We start from the raw sequence: 17460 nt of genomic DNA, 5'->3' as shown, positions 1-17460 counted from the left end.
CCATATTGGACAGCACGGTTATAGTTTTCTTTCTTTCTGTATTACCCAATCCTTAACAGTGAGAAACCTGGCTCCTGTTATTTTCAAAAGCCTAGAATTTAGCTGAAGCCTAGAACATAGGAAGTAGCCTCAGAATGACTAACTTATACTGCTGGGGGGAAAAAAAAGCAAACTTAGTATTAAAGTTTATGCTTGTTTTCAGTTTTTAAATAAAAAATATGGAATGAAAGCCACAAATCTTGAGTGCAATTCAATGAATTTTGGTTTGTTTTTTATTCTTTTTTAAAATTTTTTATTTTAATTCCAGCTAGTTAACATATAGTCTTATAATAGCTTCAGGTGTACAATATAGTGATTCAACAATTCCATACATCACCTGTCTCATCAAGACAAAAGCCCTCCTTAATTCCCATCACCTTATCCCCCTACAGACTTCCCCTTTGGTAGCCGATAGTTTGTTCTCTGTAATTAAGAGTCTGTTTCATGGTTTGTCTCTCTCTTTCTCTCTCTCTTTTTTTCCTCTATGCTCATTTGTTTTGTTTCTTAAATCCCACATGTGAGTGAAATCATATGGTATTTGACTTTTTTACTTTCTTTGACTGACTTATTCCTTTAGGTCCATCCACATCCTTAGACATGGAAAGATTTCATTCTTTTTTATGGCTGAGTAATATTCCATTATATATATATATATCTATTATAGATATATTATATATCTCACCTCTTTATCCATTCATCAGTCGAGGGACATGTAATCTGCTTCCATATCTTGACTATTGTAAATACTGTTTTATAAACATCAGGGTATATCTGGTTTTTGTATCCTTTGGGTAAATACCCAATAGTGTGATTGGTGGATCTTAGAGTAGTTCTATTTTTAACTTTGAGGAACCTCCATACTGTTTTTCCACAGTGACTGTACCAGTTTGCATTCTCACCAATTTAGCACATGAGGGTTGCTTTTTCTCCACATCCTCACCAACACCTGCTATTTCTCGTACTATAGATTTTAGCCATGTTGACAAGTGTGAGATGATATGGCATTATAGTTTTGACTTGCATTTTCCTAATGGTAAATGATCATGATTCTTTTGGCCAGTTTTATGTGTTTGTTGGCCATCTGGATGTGTTTTTTGGGGAACTGTTTGTTGATGTCTCTGCCCATTTTTTAATTGGATTATTATTTTTGGGTATTGAGTTTTATAAGTTCTATATATTTTGGATACTAACCTTTATTGGATATGTCATTTGCAAGTATCTTCTCCTATTCCATAAGTTGTCTTTTAGTTCTACTGATTGCTTTATTTGCTATGCAAGAACATTTTATTTTGATGTAGTCCCAATAGTTTATTTTTGCTTTTGTTTTTCTTGCCTTGGGACCTATCTAGAAAAAAGTTGCTATGGCGCATGTCAGAGAAGTTAGTGCCTGTGCTCTCTTGTAGGATTTTGATGGTTTCAGGTCTCATATTTAGGTATTTAATCCATTTTGAGCTTTTTTTGTGTATGGCATAAGAAATGTCCAGTTTCTTCTGCATGTTGCTAGCCAGTTTTGTGAACACCATTTGTTGAAGAGACTGTCTTTTTCCTGTTGAATATTCTTTCTTGCTTTTTCAAAGATTAATTGACCACATAGTTATGGGGTTTTTTTCTGGATTTTCTATTCTGTTCTATTGATCTATGTGTTTATTTTCATACCAGTACCATACTGCTTCGATGACTGCATCTTTGTAATATAACTTGACATCCAGAATTGTGATGCCTCCAGCTCTGCTTTTCTTTTTCAGTGTTGCTCTGGCTATTCAGTCTTTTGTGGTTCCATATAAATTTTAGGATTGTTTGTTCTTGTTTTGTGAAAAATACTATTGATATTTTGATAGGGATTACATTAAATGTGTAGATTGCTTTGGATTGTATAGACATTTTAATAATATTGTTTTTCCAGTCCATGAGCATAGAATGTCTTTCCATTTCTTTGTGTTGTCTTCAATTTCTTTCTTCAGTGTTTTACAGTTTTCAAAGTATAGGTTTTTCACTTGTTTGGTTTAGGTTTATTCCTAGGTATCTGATTATTTTGGGTATAGTTGTAAAGAGATCATTTTCTTAATTTCTTTTTCTGCTGCTTCATTATTAGTGTATAGAAAAGTGACAGATTTCTGCACACTGATTTTGTATCCTTTCTCTATCCCCTCATTGAATTCATTTATCAATTCTAGGGCATTTTGTTTGTTTGTTTGTTTGTTTTTGGTGGAGTTCTTTCAGATTTTTCTATATAGAATATCATGTCATCTGCAAATAGTGAAAATTTTACTTCTTCCCCGCTAATTTGGATGCTTTTTGCTTTGTTGTTTTGTTGTTTTTTGATTGCTGTGGCTAGGACTTCCAGTACTGTGTTGAATAAAAGTGGTGAGAGTGGAAATCCTTGTCTTGTTCCTGACCTTAGGGGGAAAGTTCTGAATTTTGCCCCTTTAAGGATGATGTTAGCTGTGAATTTTTCATATATAGCCTTTACTATGTTGAGGCATATTCCCTCTAAACCTACTTTGTTGAAGTTTTTTTTTGTTGTTTTTGTTTTTTTTTCATGAATGGATGTTGTACTTTATCAAATGCTTTTTCTGTGTCTGTTGAAATGATCATATGGTTCTTATCCTTTTTCTTATTGAGGTGATGTATCATGTTGATTGATTTGCAAATATTGAACCACCCTTTCAAACCAGGAATAAAATCATACTTGATGGTAGTGAATCATTTTTAAATGTATTATTGGATTTGGTTTACTAGGATATTGTTGAGGATTTTGCATCTGTGTTCATCAGAAAATGGCTGTATTCTCTCTTTTGTGGTATCTGTTATCCGGTTTTGGTATCAGGGTAATCCTGGGCCTCTAGAATGAGTTTGGATATTTCCTTTCTTTTCTATATTTTGAAATAGTTTGAGAAGATAAGTATTACTTTTCTTTAAATATTTTGTAGAATTTGCCTGTGAAGCCATCTGGTCCTAGCTTTTGTTTGTTGGGACTTTTTTTGATTGCCAATTCAATTTCTTGCTGGTAATCAGACTTTTCAAAGTTTCTATTTCTTCCTCTTTCTACCTTGGTAGGTTATGTGGTTCTAGGAATTTATCCATTTCTTCTAGGTTGTTCAATCTTTTGGCATAAAGTTTTTCATAATGTTCTCTTATAATTGTATTTCTGTGGGTATTTGTTATTATTCCTTCTTTTTGATTTTGTTTACATGGTAAGTCTGGCTAGAGGTTTATCAATTTTAATGCTCTTTTCAAGGAACCAGTTCCAGATTTCATTGATCTGTTCTATGTTTTTTAGTTTCTACATCATTTATTCTGCTCTAACCTTTATTATTTCTTCTTCTACTGACTTTAGGCTTCATTGTTGTTCTTTTCTAGTTCCTTAGATGTAGACTAGGTTGTTTGAGATATTTCTTGCTCCTTGAGGTAGGACTGTATTGCTGTAAACTTTCCTTGTAGAACTGCTTTTTCTGCATCCCAAATGTTTTGGACCATTGTGTTTTTCATTTTCATTTGTCCATGTATTTTTCAATTTCTTGTTTTATTTCCTGGTTAAGCTGGTTCATTTTCTAGTAGCATGTTATTTAACCTCCACGTATTTCTGGTCTTTCTGGATTCTTTCCTCTGTTGACTTCTAATTTCAAGCATTTTTAGTCAGAAAGGATGCATGGTATGCCTTCGGTCTTCTGAATTTGTTGAGGCTTGTTTCGTGGCCTAAAAGGTAATCTATTTGGAGACTGTCCCATGTGCACTTGCGAAACAATGTGTATTCTGTGGCTTTAGGATGGATGTTCTGAATATATCTATTAAATCCATCAGAACCAGTGTGTCATTCAAACCTGATGTTTCCTTTTTGATTTTCTGTTTAGGTGATGTTTCTGTGGATATAAATGGAGTGTTAAAGTCCCTACTATTTTTGTATTATTATCACTTCGTTCCTTTATGTTTGTTATTAACTGTCTTGTTTATTTAAGTGTTCCCATGTTGGGTGCATAAATATTACAATTGTTATATCTTCTTGTTGGATTTTCACTTTTATGATTATATAGTGTCCTTCTTTGTCTTATTATAGTCTTTGTTTAAAACTTATTTTGCCCAATATTAAGTATTACTACTCTGGCTTTCTTTTGACATCCATTGTATGATGTTTCTCTGCCCCCTCACTTTCAACCTTCAGGTGTCTTTTGGTCTATAATGAATCTTTTGTGGGCAGTCTATAGATGGGTGGTTTTTTTTTTTATCCATTCTGTCACACTATGTCTTTTTATTGGAGGATTTAATCCATTTACATTCAAAGTAATTATTGATAGCTATGTATTTATTGCCATTTTGTTACCTATTTGTGGTTGTCTCTGAAGATTTCTCTGACATTTTTTGTCTTTCTTTCACAGTTTGCTGTTTTCTTTAGTGGTATATTTGGATTCCTTTCTCTTTATTTTTGCATATTTATTAGTAGTTTTGATTTGTGATTGCCTTTAGATTTGTATATAACATCTTCTGCGTATGGCACTCTATTTAAAGTTGATGGTCACTTAAGTTCAAACCATTCTTTTTTCTTCTCCCCACCTATTAGGTATATGGGTTCATATTTTACATCCTATGATTTTGTGAGTTCCTTGACTGATATTTTGCAAAAAGCACTCGTTTTTACTGCTTTTGTGTTTCCTACCCCATACTGTCACTTTTGGTCTTTCCTTTCCACTCAGCGCCCTCCAATATTTCTTGCAGGGCTGGTTTAATGATCATAACTCCTTTAGGTTTTGTTTGTCTGGGAACTCTGTGTCTCTTCTATTCTATATGATAGTCTTTTTATTTTTTTTTAAAGATTTATTTATTTATTTATTTGACAGAGAGAGAGAGAGAGATCACAAGTAGGCAGAGAGGCAGGCAGAGGGAGAGGGGGAAGCAGGCTCCCTGCTGAGCAGAGAGCCCAATGCGGGACTCGATCCCAGGACCCTGAGACCATGACCTGAGTGAGCCTAAGGCAGAGGCTTAACCAACTGAACCACCCAGGTGTCCCCCGAATGATAGTCTTGCTGGATAGAGTACTCTGGTTGTAGATTTTTCCCATTCAGCACTTTGAATATATCATGCCACTCTGTTCTGGCCTGTCAAGTTTCTGCCAAAAAATATCCCCTGACAACCTTATGGGGTTTCCCTTGTTTATCTGTAACTGTCTTCCTCTACCTTGCTGCTTTAAAAGTTTTTCTTTATCACTATATTTTGCCATTTTAATTGTAATATGCCTTGGTGTGGGTCTGCTTTTATTGATTTTATTGGGGATTCTCTGTGCCTACTGGGTCTGGATATCTTTTTCTGTTCCCAGATTAGGAAAGTTTTCAGCTATTATTTCTTCAAGTAAATTTTCTGCTCCCCCTTCTCTCTCCTTCTTCTGAGACTCCTATAATATTAATGTTATTACATTTGATGGAGTCACTGAGTTCCTTAAGTGTGTATTTTCATTTTGCATAATTATTTTTTCTTTCTTTTATTCATCTTTATTACTTTCCATTACTCAGTCTTCTAGGTCATTAAATCATTCCTCTTCTTCTTCCAGCCAACTTTTCATTGCATCAAATGTGCTTCTAATCTCATGTATTATACTCTTATTCTCTGATTCTTTTTTATCATTGTAATAAGGGTCTCACTTATGTCTTCCACTCTTTTCTCAAGTCCAGTGAGTATCCTTATAATCATTGCTTTAATACTCCATCAGGTATGTTACTGTTCTGCTTAGATCTCTGGCTGTGGCCTTGTCCTTTTTTTCATTTGGGACAAATTGCTTTGTCTTCTCATTTTGTCTAAGTCTCTGTGCTTGTTCTCTGTGTTAGGAAAGTCAAGTACATCTTCTGTTCTTAAGGGTAATGGCCTTATGAATTAGAGGTCCTGTAGGCTTAGAGGCCTAGCACTTCAGGGAGTGTTTTCAATGTGTGCTTCATATGCTCTGCTATTTCATCTTGGCCACTTTATCCTTCAGGCCGGTCATCTGCAGAGACGCTCTTTGCCTGTTGTAGGCAGTGTTTAGTTTGAACTGAATGTGGCACATTTAACTAGGTGTGCTCTGGTCTTCTTGTGAAGTGAGACCTGTTGTTGCTGCTGCTGGAACTGAGGCCCTACAAACTCCTGGGTCATGAGATGCAGTGTTTGAAAGGGGTCGTCTTTTGGGTGTGGGCACTCACCATGATTGGACTGAGGCAAGTGTGACTGGGAAGGGCAGGTTTTTTTTTTTTTTAAAGATTTTATTTATTTATTGACAGAGAGAGATCACAAGTAGACAGAAAGGCAGGCAGAGAGAGAGAGAGAGAGGGAAGCAGGCTCCCTGCTGAGCAGAGAGCCCGATGCGGGACTCGATCCCAGGACCCTGAGATCATGACCTGAGCCGAAGGCAGCGGCTTAACCCACTGAGCCACCCAGGCGCCCCGGGAAGGGCAGTTTTGTTGGAGTTGGGGGAAAGGGTAGTGTAAGCAAATTGGGGTAGCGAGTGTCAGTGCTGAGCTGGTTTCCACAGGTGGCCCTGTGCTTATGCTGGTGGCAGGAGAGGGGAAATGGCGCCTTCTAATTCTTTTGTTCCCAGAGCGGTCTCTCAGTGAATGTTGCCTCTCTGGGACATGCTCTGAGGAGAGTAAAATAAGCTTCCCACTGTGTGCCTTAGGTGCTATTCAGATTGCTGTTTCCACACTGTATGGCTGTACGTCCGTGGGCTGCTTGCCCTGCCTTCTCTCCAGGAATAGTGCAACACCCTCAGGGCTCTATCTCAGCCAAGCCTTCTGACCCTTAAAACTTCAGGGTTTAAGCTCCACTTGCTCCTTGCAAGAAGTTGTAAAATTAGGCCCCTCTTGCTTTCCCAGGCAATTGCTATGGGGACCTGTCTTACCCCCCATGTGCCAGCCCATCCCTTGCCCCTCTCTGTGATCTTGGCTTCTTCCCCCACCCCAGGGGCCATGATCTGTCTCTCTTCCAACCACATCTCTGGAATTCCCACTTTCCTCAGTGTGACTTCTCAGTCTTCAGTTGTGGAGCCTGTTCTGCCAGTCTCCTGGTTGACTTCTGAAGCACTTAGGTTGATTTGACTGCCATCAGTCACATTTGTGGGATGAGGTGAGCACAGGGTCCTCTCATTCATTTGCCACCCTTCATTGAAAGGGAAACTGCAATTTAATGAGTTTTAATCAGTGAATATACCTGTGTAAGCCACATCTCTATTATTTTCTTTTTTTTTTAAAGATTTTTATTTATTTATTTGACAGAGAGAGAGACAGCAAGAGACGGAATACAAGCAGGGGGAGTGAGAGAGGGAGAAGCAGGCTTCTTGCTGAACAGGGAGCCCAGTGCGGGGCTCAACCCCAGGACCCTGGGATCATGACCTGAGGTGAAGGCAGATGCTCTACTGAATCACACAAGCACCCCTACATCTCTGTTATTTTCAGCACTCCAGAAATTTCCCCTGTACTCCTTCCTAGTCAGTCACTTACCCCTTCAAGAGGCAAAAACTTACCCAGTCTTTTCACCATAGAGATTTTTTTCTAGAATTTCATGTAAATGTAATCACGGTATTGTCTTTTGTGTATTATTTTTTGTGTGTGTCTGACTTTCTCTCAGTATAGTGTCTGAGATTCATTTATGTTGTTGCCTGTATCAATAGTTTATTTGTTTTTATCACTGAATAGTATTGCATTATGTAATTATAAACAATTTTTTTATCCATTTCACTGTTAATAGGCATTTGAGTTATTTCCAGTTTGAGCTAATATGAATAAAATTGCTAATTTTCTGTTGGACATAGGTTTTCATTTGTCTTATGTAAGTACCTAGAAGTGGAATTACTAGGTCATAGGTGAGATAATTTTCCTTTATATTTTTAAATAATGTTGACATTTAATGTTATTAACTATTCTATGCTGAATCCATTGACAATACGCTTATCTACAGTTTGGCTTTAAGAGCTGAGTAATGACATTTATATTATCTTGACAATTTTTCATGGTGGGTCAAAGAGCATGCCAGGATAATATTTTCTTCTTTTTAGGGCCATTAACATTGCACTCTTTCCACCTTTTGCACTTTCCATCTCCCCTTCTTCCCTCTTGGACTGGTTGTCTCCTACTCATCCATCAGGCCTCACCTCAGACTCTTATCCTCCTAGAAGTCCACCCTGACCTTCCTAGTCTGGGTGAGATGACTCTCTAAGAACTCGTTCATTTCTTTCTATCATGATTTGTGTCATCCAGCTTTGTGAACATTGGTTTATATGTCCCGCTTCACTTTTCTATTGTAAGCTCTTAGAGAACAAAATTATTTACTATTTTTCTTTGCATATCTGTTCTCTAAGCATGTTTGACTTAATAGTTCCTCAGCAAATGTTGGTTGATTGAATAATTAAAAGTGATGTAATTTACTCAAGGTCCATAGTGAGTTAAGGTAGAACAAAAATTTGAAGTTTTGCTTTTTAAATTAATTTTTTTCCTCCTAATTTTTTGGGTTAAGAATTTTTTTAAGCTGAAATAAAATAAAACATTTCCCGGAATTATTTTAGATAAAGAGAGACACTAGTAAACCCCTAGATATCAGATGTTAAGTATCCCAGAGACAAATAGTTGGGACCAGTGGTGGTATCATTTTCTGGGCAAGTGGACAGCAGAAACTGTGAGTTCAGAACCTCAAGAGAGCTTGTGGAGTGAAGGCAGGTAAAAGGTGAGAGTAGGACCCATGGGGAGAAGGATCTTTGGGGACATTGAGCCCCTTCCCAAGGGCTGCTCTTCCTAATGAGGACAGAGCACTGGCATCAATTACAGCAATAGATAACAATACAATTTTACCCACAATCTACATTTAGGTCACTTTGCCAGATTCTTCAGTATCCATGGTAACAAGTTGACCAACTAATTCCATACCTAGATAATACCTTGGGAGAAGGAGCTGCAAAATGTACAATAGTATTTATAGACAGACATGTGTGGGCAATAATATTATTGTCAGTCACTGCCAGACAAAACAAACTTTCTTATTGTTTTCTTCCCCAGCCATTATTCTAAGTGGTATTTCAGCTCTATTATAAAAGCTGGGAGGGTACCGTGTTCAGTATTCTTTAATTCCTGTTGAGATTGAAATGGAATTCTAGCTGTTAAGAATTGAAGAGTGGGGCCAAACAAAACAAAACAACAACAAAAAGACCCCAAAATGTTAAGTTTGATGTCAAAGCTTCTGATCAATTCACACTCTATCATCTGACTTTTATTTATCATATTTTTCTAGACTGCAGAAAGGTTGACTAAGGCACATTAGTGAGGTTCTTAATAATAGTAAATCCAGTTTTCCTGGGTTCAACTAGGATGTATTTATTTTTCCTTAGAGCAGCAGTAGTACCACTGAAGCAAAATTTTTAAAATTCAATCTCTCTGCTATGTTTATAATAAATAATCACATCTTGATTATTGGACTGGTTTTTATCTTTTCTCAGAGTTAAAACTTTCCCTCTAGCCTTCCATTTGTTTTCTTTTCCCCTTCTGCTTGCCTTTCTTTTTTTGGATTCAGTCAAGTTTCCTAAGTCATGTTGATTACAGATTGGAATCTGATTGCATGTGTAGGATATATTTATGATTATAAAACATTTTTAAATCTGATACCCAAAGAGTTTTAGCAAAATTTAGTCAATCCTCTTTCAATTAGTGATACCAGAGAGTGTCACAAAATTAATCCCAAAAAGCAAACTGCATGCTTTAATTTTTACAAGACGAATATTTTTCATTTCCCAAAGTGACAAATAAAACAGTAGGAAAATTGATTGGTAACCTTTAGCATCATCAGAAATTAGTTTGCTGATTAAAAAAAAATCAATTACCATAAAATATTGATGACAATACTTGGCATCTTTGTAGTACTTTCTACCAAATTTTGCAGACATGAGCTATGCTACTTCAAACCCTATAAATGTGGTTAGTACTATATCTATATTAATAAATACACAGTATTAAAAATAAATATTACTTTCAAAAGTGAGTAAGGATCCTGTTCTTTCCAAGTAGAGAGAGATAAAATTGAGCTAGGAAGCTACATTTTTTGTTTGTACATGTAGATATAACCTGATTTATTAGTCAGAGCCGTTCTATTTTCTCTTCTTTCAGAATATCTTGGAAGGAGAATTATGAGTTAGGAAGCACAGAGGGGGCCAACCTAAGGTAAGCTCCAGCTTTGCCTGTTATCAGATTAAGTAACATCCTCATGTTTTAATTGCCTCTTTAAGCATTTCCCTTGATTGTTGGTAAATTGCTCCATGCCATCAAGAGAACATATTTTATAGGGTCTGGCTTCCATGAATATCAATCATGACTTTCTTCAAATTAAGAGAGGTGTTTATGAATTGGCTTTTTGGTGCATCATTATGTGAGATATCTGTCTAAAGACTATATATGGAAGGGATATAGACATTAGATCCTATATATTTCAGCTGTTTTTCTTCATGTACTCTTCATTTGAGATTTTTTTCTAGTATATTCTTTTTTCAATAAAGAAGTAATTACACTTACATTTTTAACATTAATGACATGAATTTAAGTTTTGAAATGTTGGGAAATAGATTGGTCTATATTGTAACCAATATTAGAGGAATTGCCAGTGACAGGTATAATGATAGTCATTGATGAAGAATAGGCGTTACACCTTTATTAAACCTGAAAATATTCTCTGTTGTGACTCATATCAAATAGAATATTTAATTCACATAATCATTTGATATCTGTAGTGAGAAGCCAATGGAAATAAATGGGAAGATAATTTGGAAAGAATTGTGGGGTCATTTCAAAGAAGGGTCTTACTAACAATTGAGAGTCCTCTATACCTTGATCTTACCAGTCCTGTTAATTCTCAAGTTTGAGTAAAACCCCATTATACATATCCAGTGTCCTATTCCTCAGTTACTATTTCTGGAGTTCACTCTCTCTGTACTACTAATCTAAATTCTGTCAAACCTTTAATGTACTTTGGTAGATTTTTAATTGATCTGTAGTTGTTTTCCTATTAGTAAATCTGATAGTAAATCCCTGTATCACATCAGGTAGAAGATAGAGAGTCATATCCAGATGAGTCCCATGAGTACTACTAAAGGGCAAAAGCATTGTGTATGAAGCTGGAGGGCACATTTCAGGGACCAGTCCTAGTGGGGACCCAAATCATAGCCCAGACAGTGAGATCAAAGTAACAACTTCAAACACAGTACCAGACGGAGAGTGGAAATTGAACAATAAATCAGTAAAAAATTATCTGGAAAATCCCTACATATTCGGAATTTAAACAACACATTCCAAATAATTTATGGGTGAAAGAAGAAATCATAAGAAAAATTGGAAAATATTTTGAACTGAGTGAAAATGAACATACAGCATAAAAACTTGTTGGATGAAACCAAAGCAATGCTTGTAGACAAATTTATAACATTATATGCTTATATTAGATGAGAAGAAAGGTCTCAAGTCAATGATCTTAAAAAACCTGAAAAAGAAGAGCAAATTTAGCTCAAGATAAGCAGGAGGAAGGAAATAATGAAGATAAGACCAGAAATGACCGAAAGAGTAAACAGAAAACAACAGAGAAAAATCAGTGAAATTAAAAACTGTTTCTTTTGATAGATTAAAAATATTGATAAGACTTTATCCAGATTGAGCAAGGAAAAAGAAAGGGAGAAAACACTGATAACCAATATTACAAATGAAAAAGGGAACCTAACTACAGATCCAACAAATTAGATTATGTGTTTTACACATTCAATGAGCCTATCCTTAATTTGGTTTCCATTAGCACCAGCATATAAAGAATAATAAAGGTATATTATGAGCAATTTATATGAAATTGACAAACTCCTTAAAGAGACCCAAACCACCAAAGCTCACTGAAGAAGAAATAGAATACATGAATAGCCCAATATCTATAAAAGTAATTAAATTTGTATTCATTTAGCTGGGCCCAAACTAGATTCAAAGCTATTGTGCAATAAGATGGTCAAGGCTGTTGAACAAAAACTCTCCTACTGTTCTACCTATTCATTTTAAAATGTCTCTTTGAACTCATCCAGCCAGTTTTCTGTCCCTCTGGACTTTGAGGAAAAGTATTCCCAGTCACTGATTCCCAAATATACTTGGTTTTATTCATGCAAGCAAGATGATAGGAATAAAGTGAGTCATAGAAAACTTCACAGAGGAAATAAAATTTGATTTGGTTACTAAAGGATAAGGAGAAAAGGTTGTACAGCAGTGGTAGTGCTATGCTAGAACATTCTTGATAGATGTCCATAATGGCTTCCATCCAGTGGAAGGGCTTAAAAAATGGAAACTATTGCCTAGAGTGCTGCATTTCTATATCTGGAGAGCTGTTGGAAACCAAGATTAAATAGAGACTCAGTAAATACCCAAGAAACATAATTTGCTGTGGAAAGGTTTTTTTTCCTGTAAGGATAATTTGGTCAGATCAAGATTTTGAGGAAGATTCTTAAAAAGTTTTCAGGGGGGCCTCCTGGGTGGCTCAGTGGGTTAAGCCGCTGCCTTCGGCTCGAGTCGTGATCTCAGGGTCCTGGGATCGAGTCCCGCATCCGGCTCTCTGCTCAGCGGGGAGCCTGCTTCCCTCTCTCTCTCTGCCTGCCTCTCTGCCTACTTGTGATCTCTCTCTGTCAAATAAATAAATAAAATCTTAAAAAAAAAAAGTTATCAGGGGATTGGACAACAAATTCTAACATGGATAAATGACTAGCTTGGGACCTCAAATAAAAGAAGAATAAATAAGTATTTTCTAAATAATATAGAAGTGCAAATAGTGGGATTACCTGGGATCAGTACCAGAATTGGACTTATTTAAAATTTTTATAGATGAGTGAAAACTTTAAATTTATGAATGATACATTTTTTTCTAGATGGAAGGATGCCTGGTACATGGAAAATCTGAGGCAGTGTCTCAGAGGCAGAGAGTTAAAGGACAGGAAAGTGTCAAATGAGCTTCTTTCTGACAAACATAAGTTATTACACATTTATGTAAAAATAATTCAAACTGTGTTCATAAAATGATGAGTTTCAGCAACACTTCCAAGAAAGAATTCAGAAGTCAGTGTAGACTATTCCTATTCTCCTGTTTCTAAAAAGAATATTAAATACCTAGAAAAAGAGGATAAAATATATTTTTGTGTGTGTTTATGAATTTATTTTAACATCATTAGAAAGGTTCCTCAAGTTCCAACAAGTGTCACCAGGTACCATAAATTCCCTAGAAATGACACAGTATTACATTATTCTTAAGATTCCATTAAATTAGAGAAATAAAGAGTCATCATTTTAAGAAATCAACAGAGTATCTTTGAGTAGATGGCAGTTATGAAGCACAGGTTGTAATTTGTAATTACATCTATGAGTATAGTCACATATTTACGTCTTGATTTTAGTCAGCATGAAATAATTATGTGTTCCAGATTGGAGTGCATTCAAAGTTCTGTTTAAAAAGTTCATGCAGATTTCCCACTTTGCTCTAAGAAAAATCTGCTCCTAATATTATGTTCCCCTCTGGCATGCCATAAATGGACACCCTAGAGATCAGAATAGCTAATAAGTAGAACAACTTAAGAATAGCTTCTCACAAATCAAACTGGAACAAATGTGAGATCCACATAGCAGCAACCAAGTATATGCTTCCCCAAATCATATATCATACATTTAAGCTTTGAGTATATCCTATTAACAAATTCAGGTTTGATCCTCTCTGTGGGCTTTAGTAATAAGTTTAAGAAATGAAAATGGCTTTACAAGATCAAGAAAACTAAGTAGAATATTAAACAAAGAACATTTAACCCACACTTTCCTCATGGAATATGATAGCCATAATTTTTCTTTGGTTTAGGCCTCATACACCCGAAGGCAGCATTTAGGTAAGCATAACAAGCCTTTCTAGATTTTCTTTTATCTTTTTTCAGCAGCTTGTAGATTTATGATTTTACATTAAAAAATTCATACTTGAAAATTGCTTTCATGGCTACTTCTTCAGATAGATCCATGCTTATGTCAGGCAGTAAAAATAGTGAATGTTCATGCGATAGGGTGGGACACAAGGAGATTGAGTTCTTGATGACAATTACAGGTGATAAAATTCTTGTTTTCCCAATGAATCTTGTAATACTATATCAAAAACTAATGATGTATTGTATGGTAACTAACATAACACAATAAAAAATGGAGATAAGGGACTCTTAGAAGTGCACCACATATTTTATGTATATGTTCACATATCATACATATATGTGTGTGTGTATATATATTCATTATTCACTATTTAATGATATTTCTGGTATTTCCTTTGGCTGGAGTTCCAAAATAAAGACAGAAAATTTATTTTAACATATTAAATTTAAATTTGTCTTTTCTGTTTTTCAAAATAAGTCCGTATCATAAAATTTAAAAAAAAAACACAATTCTTGTTTTCCTGCTCAGAATTCTAGGGGGTTCACTATTCATTTGCCCCACCCCTTACTCCAAATCCCTTCACCTTCATATACCAAGAGGTATGTGTATTTCTTAGAAGTTCTTGAGGAAGGAACTTGGTCTCAGAGTAGTTTGGGTCCCATAAGAAATAGGCTGAGTTTATTAAGTATAAGTTCACAAACATTCTATAGCTTTCACTAAAATGCTTTCTAGTTCGGTGGATTAACTCAGGTAATCTCTAAAGAATCTCAGATATGGTCTTTCATGCACACCCATAAAAAATCTCTGATAGTGACTGGGTTTGTTCTGAGTGGGAGAAATAATAAATAGATCTGTGTGAAGTAAGTGATTCATGTTTCTGACTTCACTTCTTATATTACATACTCAATGATCTATGATGACGTAGCTCAGCAGAAAGCATTAAACTTAAGTGCTATTGGAGATGAGCATCGTTGGGTAGGGAAATGTGCCCAGGACTCAGAGTGACCACTGCACGTGAGTCCTGGCTTTGGCATGTGCCCTGGAGAAGTTCTCTGAACCAGTCTAAGTCCCCTCATTTGCAGATAGGGGTAATATCCACAATAACAACATGTCTACTCCTCTGTTGGTTTTCCATCATGAAGACGGAAAATGCTGTTTGAAAATACTTTGTAATCTGTAAAGCACTCTTCTAATGTTCATTATTGATATTATCCCTTGTATTTGATAACAATGCTCATGCTGCTGCTATTTCCCAGGACAGTGTTCAGCTGGCCTTGGGATGGATTCTGAATTGTTTGAAGTGGACAATGACTGGCATTTTATCATACCCTTGTGCTTTCTATGCACATGTTGTCTAGAAGTACACAGTGTAAAAATGCTTGGCAAGGATCCAATCATTTTTTCAAGAGCTGGGGCCAAGTTTCTCTTTCACATCCTGCAGCACTAATGTAAACTCAGATTCCCCTTAGATTCTTTATACATATGTAGAGAATATCTCTACATATCGCTCTATAGATATATAGAATATCTCTACATATATCTCTACAGTCCTGCCTTCAATCTGTTTCAATCCTTTTGTGAATATGTTATATTCACAAAAAAGAGTTGATATCTTCCAGATCATCATAGCTGCAAGTACCAAATATGCAGAATAACACTTTGTCTCCATAATACATCTTTTTTTTTTCGTTTTTAAAGATTTATTTTGATATAGTGTTCCATGAGTCATTGTTTGCATATAACACCCAGTGTCATGGAACACTACATCAAAAACTAATGATGTACTGTAGATGACCATTATAACACAATAACAAAGAAAAAAAAAAGGTGGTGCAGATAATTAAATTGACTTGTCCATTTAAAAATTAACCTATAAAACAAGAAAAAAATTATTTGAGAGAGAGAAAAAGAGAGAGAGAAAATGTGAGTGGGGCAGAAGGAGAGGGAGAGAAATCCTCAAGCAAACTCCCCATTGAGTGCAGAGCCTGACTCTGGGCTTGATCCCAGGCCCCTGAGATCATGACCTGAGCTAAAAATCAAGAGTTGGACACTCAACTGACTGAGCCACCCAGGCACCCCTCCATAGTATATAGTATATCTTTATATATGAGCCAGTGCTATTCAGCAAGACCTGGGACCTGTCCTCTATGTGTTCCTTTGTTTGCTAGAGAAGCTTTCTCAAAGTAAGGGATCAGAGCCCAAGGGAAAAGTGCAGATCAGTGGAGAACACAATGAAGAGCTCAATGGCCCTGTCCTTTCTAGCTCCTCTGTGTAGGGCCATTACATCTCTGATTATCTCTATGTGGTATCCTTGCACAAACAGTTTTAGAGAGGCAACTTGACAGAAACTCATACTCTGTGTACACACATGTGCATTTACATATATGTAGATGTGTATAAATGAATGAATTGTGTATTAGTATTTATTTAATCATTAAGTACATTATCTTTGCCCTTGAGGAATTTACTGTCTTAAAGAGTGGAGATAAAAATATGCAATGGAGTAGTGCCTGGCTGGCTCAGTCAGAAGAGTGTATAACTCTTGATCTTGGGGTCAGGAGTTTGAGCCCCATGTTAGGTGTAGAGATTACATAAATAAATAAAACTTTAAAAAATATGCAATGGATGTGAATGCTTTGATAATCTGGATGTTCCTAAATACAGATACACACATGGATTATCCAAATGTTTCATGTTTTATGTTTTACTGAGTGTATACCATGTGCCAGGACTAATTTAAGCTCCTCACACATGTTGATGCAGTTAATTCTCCCAACACTTTCATTAAGTAGGTACCTTTTATATACATAAATGACAGGTACTACAATATATTCAACTTATAAAGGAGGACAGATGCTAAATTACACAGAGGTTAAGGACTTTGTCCAAGGTCATATAACCATCAAGGGGCAAAGAGGTGACATCCCACCTGAGCAATTGACTTGAGAGCCCAGGTGTTTAATTCCTCTACCAGGCTGCCTCTACGATAAATGTAGTCTCCAGTAGGCCTTTAGAGAGTAGATACAGCATGCCCTCTCCCTGAAAGCTTTACACATGATTAGTAGACCGTCATGAATTTTGCCAGCAGCATAGTTCTACCAGATTCTGTCATTATTGTTGAAGGCCACTATTGTAGGCTGAGTTTCACTGACACAGGTTTTGAGACAGAGATTTTCCTGTAGCAAGTTAATTGGGGAAAGCTCTCAGGAACACCTATTAAGGATTGAGGGAAATAGAGAAGAGCCAGAATCCACTCAGAGGAGACAGAAGGTGACTTGCATCATGATGCAGCTTCAACAGAGATCTCAGCCGACCCTTGCAGAGTTCAGAGTTGGAATGGCCCTTCTTCAGTTGAGGCAAGCATGCAGGGTGTTTGTATCCCCATACCAACTAGTCACTGGATATGGGCTGCCATAGGAGAACAACACAGCTCTCTTTGAGAGCAATTCCTGGGTATAGAGTCAGCTGTGAGAGTTGTCAGCAGGCAGTTCTCCCAGCAGCAGAGAGGATG

At 36.2% G+C, this 17460-nt stretch overlaps 1 protein-coding gene across 9 annotated transcripts in view; it reads left to right on the top strand.

The window, feature by feature from the left end:
• LMNTD1 (lamin tail domain containing 1) overlaps nt 1–17460 on the top strand; it is a 529118-nt gene that overhangs the window by 49688 nt on the left and 461970 nt on the right. Inside the window, exon 1 of one of the 9 annotated variants that reach the window (XM_047740015.1) lies at nt 10141–10196. The exons of 7 other annotated variants lie outside the window; for them this stretch is intronic. The gene's annotated coding sequence lies outside the window, so the exon portion shown is untranslated. Of the gene's footprint in view, nt 1–10140; nt 10197–17460 lie in introns of those variants that run through there. One more of the 9 variants, XM_047740013.1, reaches the window with a different exon arrangement.

Source organism: Lutra lutra, chromosome 8, assembly GCF_902655055.1.
Source record: "Lutra lutra chromosome 8, mLutLut1.2, whole genome shotgun sequence".
Lineage (NCBI taxonomy): Eukaryota > Metazoa > Chordata > Mammalia > Carnivora > Mustelidae > Lutra > Lutra lutra.
The sequence above is the reverse complement of the archived record's forward strand: the minus strand, read 5'-3'. Positions and strand labels throughout refer to the sequence as shown.